Source organism: Etheostoma spectabile, unplaced genomic scaffold, assembly GCF_008692095.1.
Source record: "Etheostoma spectabile isolate EspeVRDwgs_2016 unplaced genomic scaffold, UIUC_Espe_1.0 scaffold362, whole genome shotgun sequence".
NCBI lineage: Eukaryota > Metazoa > Chordata > Actinopteri > Perciformes > Percidae > Etheostoma > Etheostoma spectabile.
Genome location: NW_022605592.1, coordinates 227,306 through 231,721, shown reverse-complemented (window position 1 = coordinate 231,721; position 4,416 = coordinate 227,306).

Sequence of the window (4,416 nt, the reverse complement as noted above, 5' to 3'; positions counted from 1 at the left end):
GTGCAATGATCAATAAATGTTCCTCTACTACTATACTTTGGTCACCATATTGTGGGGCTTTACGTTCATAAGCTACAGGAAGTACAAGCACTTCTCAGAAATTAGTTTTAATAAATGTTTGTTAAAACACCAGTTGAGTAAATATTAAAATACAGTGTGCTTAAAAACCAATATTATTATTTTTAGGGTGACGTCTTACTCCCCCAGGCTAATTCTGGCAAAAGATAAAATGTAAGAAAAAAGAAATAAACTACATGATTTACAGCTAATATGTAAGAATTGTACACGTCATTTGTTGTTAACAGAAATTCGAATTACTATCCACCGACAGGAAGTGCTTTTATTTGTCTGATAATGAGATGAAAGTAAAGCAACATTCCGTCATGCCACGTTGTTCACCTTCTTGTTTATAAAACTGCAGCTATGGAGGCCAAGGCCCTTCCAGTTCTCTGGACCAGACCAGTTATCTGCATGGACGGTCCATGTGGACAGACAGCTGGGGACTTCCTTTGACACACTGAGCTCTTCTCTACCTATCTTTCGATCTTTATTTATGTGCATCCATGTCCAGAAATGCTTGTTACTAACCTAGCTCTGGGGAGTTCCCATTTTTTCCCCGGAGTCCTATGATTTTCCCAGCATGTTCCTGGATCAGAGAGGCTCCGAAATCAGGGTAGCAGCTGTGCGCCATGGTCCCGCTACACGTTCTGTGATGCCCTGTTCAACTGTACACTGCGGTGCCCTGCTACGTCCTGCTACGTCGTACGCCCTGCTAGTCCTGCTACGTCCTGCTACGTCCTGCTGTGCCTTGTAATGCCCACAGCGTCCTGCTATGCCATAAACTACTACAAAGAACTGCTAACAACATACTAATTTTTTCTATTTTTGTTATTGCCACTCTTCATTCTAACCCAACCGGCCCGTCAGACACCGCCTACCAAGAGCCTGGGTCTGGGTGGGTCTGTCCCACGTTTCCGCCACTGTTTCTTACTCTGGAGGAAACTACTAGAACTTGGGGGCCTTGTAAATTTTGGAGTGTGGTCTAGACTGCTATCTGTAAAGTGTCTCGAGACACTGTTGTTATAAATTGATACTAGAAATAAATTGAAATTTTATTAAACTTAAACCAGAGGACGTCCCGGTAATCCTTTGAAAGAACAATTAGACCATAAAAATAAAAATATGCAATTAATTGTAAGTTATTAGCGAGTTAACTATTGACAATTGTGCTACTATTGCATTTGAATATTTGAATTGATCGACAGCCCTAGTTTCTTGATCTAGCCCACATTGTGAGAAATACATCATTTACCACCAACCATATAAAGGCAGGGTTGGTAAGGTTGAGAAGCTAGTGAGACGTGAAAGTAGAATCTCTCTGTCCAGTGAACTGTAGCTTCCCATGCGTGTAATGGAGCCTGCCAAAGGACAACACAAAAGTGCAAATGTATCAATTTTGCGAAGTATGTGTGATGTGCACACATTATATTTTAATTTTTTTACAGCACATCCTTCTTGGGAAAGTACAGTTTTTGTGCAAATGCATCATTTACAATCTGGCCTGGTGAGCCTAGTAACGGTTGCTAAGCTATATTTGGACAATCGTTGTTTGAAGGAAGTGTCTCATTTTTTAAGCACTAAAAGAAAAAAAGTGGCTGGCAAAAACTTTTAGATACAAAGGTTAGCATTACTAACTGATGGAATGTTTTTACTTGTTTCTGAATGCTGCCACGCCTGAAATAGAAATGGAAATGTCCCGTCCATTGTTATTTCTCAAGTGAAAGCTCACAATGCCAACGATAATCAAAGGGAGAAGGCAGAGACGGGCGGAGGCTGTCCCCATTTCTTGAAGGTGCTCCTGCTGCTTGTCCAGCGCCGGTCACTGGTGGTACATAAAAATGATTCTGAGATTTCTTGAGGAAAGAAAAACTAACGACCAACAATGGGCTGCATTGACCATTGGTTGGTTTTGAATGAATATACTTACTTTACTGATTAATTAAAACATAAAAACATATAAACATATAAACATAAAACAGATTGACATAGTAGAGGAGAAAGGAGCTGGCTGGTGCTCACTATTGGATCTAATCCAGTTGTCAATACTTCAAGTACATCAGTTGTGTTAGTCTGACACTAATATGCAATTTTCCAGCAGTGGTGTCCCCCCAACGTCACTGCATGCCCTATACATCCCGTTCTGAATGTCCACTCCAGTGTCCCAAAGACCAAAGCTGTGCCTATTCAGGGCTGTATTCGGAGACCGATGGCGTGACCAAGCCTGTCCCATTTCTTTCATTTGAAGTTGTGGCCTCCTTTTCCAGAAGTCAGAGGACCCAACTGTTGATCCTTGCAGCCGCAGGATTCCCAGCATTCATTTCGGCATTCAGCCAGAGACAAGGCAAACACAACAAGCAATATATTTTCTTTTTTTTTCTATGTTTGGAGAAAGTTTCAGGCAAGAAATTAACTGTGTAGATGTCAATATACTGCAGGCAATGTGATGAAAATGTATGGCAAATTAAAAATTTGCTCCAAATTTGATTCCCAATGTGTAAGCTTCATAAACTGCCTGACACCAGCTAGCTCTGTGGCAGTAGCTAGATATCTGGCCCCGCTGGAGCACTTCATTAGAATATATATCAATAAAATGCCATACACAGATATTGCCATTGCCAAATAATATAGTTTTTGTGTAATGTAGTCCATGGTCATCATGAGGTTTAAATAGCCTTGTATAAACTCCTTGGTCTGGGACAAGTCTTAACTTGCTGTATATTCATGGGTCTTCAGGTTAATTCTAATGACTCTCAAAACCAGATGACAACCAAAGGTTAACTAATGCCTATCAACACGACAGGACATCAGCACTACTTTCACTTGCTGCTCCCGACCCAAGCCCCACACCAGAGGTGAACCAGTGGAGCTCCACTGCTGTATGTCACTGCTCAAAACACCCAAACAAGAGGCTCGCTAATGCCCATATCTAGGAGGCTAAATGTTATTTCTGGGACTCAAGAAACTGGTTGAGGGGGGACCTCTAGCTCGCCCAGTGAGGCGTTGTCCATGTGGCCATGAGTCCTGCACCTGTAACAATAGGAACTTTACTATATGTGTTTCATTGCAACATGGACCAAAGTTGAAACAGGCTAGTAATAGTAAAGAGATGTGGAAAACCATGGATGTATAGGTGGAAACAATCGGTTTTTGTCACCCCCAGCCTGCGTATGGTAGAACATCATAACCTATCTCATGTGTTTTTAAGGACATAATGTAGTTTGGGACACACACATACATTGGGGGTTCCTCGTGATGGAAGATCTTGTTGTGGTGGACCCCTGTCACCAGTGTGGAAACCACAATGACTTCAGGCTCCGACTACAAGACAGCGATCTGATGACTTTGAAAAGTGTGTAGCCGGATTTTATCTTAAGGCTCGGTTTAGGTGAGTCCTGATTCAGCTCAGTCTATTTCCTGAAAGAAAATCAGAGTGAAATGAACCTTGGATTTTATTTAAAACATGATGAGATAGTCCTGTATACTGTAAACATTGTGACATAATCATCTTCAAATCAAGTGTAAGTCTGCTCCTAACCTTCATCATAGTAGTGGCCTCTCCACACAGAGCAAGCCTCAGCACCTATCGTGCTTCCATTATGGATTTCACAGAGAGGGCTGAGCTCGCTGACCTTTCTGTGACAGTTGCAATTATCAAATAATCTTTACGCTACGTTTTGTGCAATGCTGTAATTTGTCACTATTATTCCACAGAAATAGCAAATAATTGCCCTAGCATGTTGGAGTTTTCTTCACTTGGTGCAAAGATGGAGGAGAGAAGTGCAGCAATAACAATGACGAGTGACAAGTAGTTGAGCCTTTGTTAAAAATGGTATACGTACATGCATCCTTCATCCCACATCCCTTTCTCTACCCTTCCTTCAGCCGCTTCAGCCATTCTTCTCCCACCTTTCACTTACAGCCGGAGCAGCAGCACAAGCAGGAAGACAAGGCTCCGATCACACAGCCGACAGCGCTCGGGCTCGGGACAGGTCAACAGGGCCGGGAGGCATCGTCACAGGGCCGCCGCTGCCTGCCACGCCTCAGGCGCCAATCACAGGCCCTCCCGAGTCTGGCCAATCACAGGCCCTCTCGAGTCCACCAATCACATGTCTTCGCTGTTTCCTCTCCGTGTCCCACTATCACCGGTCTCTCCGTCTTCGACCTATCACCGTCCTCTCCATGTCCCCTATCACGGTCCTCTCCGTGTCCCACCTATCAGCGGTCCTCTCCGTGTCCCCCTATTAGCGGTCCTCTTCGTGTCCCACCTATCACTGGTCCTCTCCGTGTCCTCCTATCAGCGGTCCTCTCCGTGTCCCACCTATCACCGGTCATCTCCGGTCCACCTATCAGCGGTCC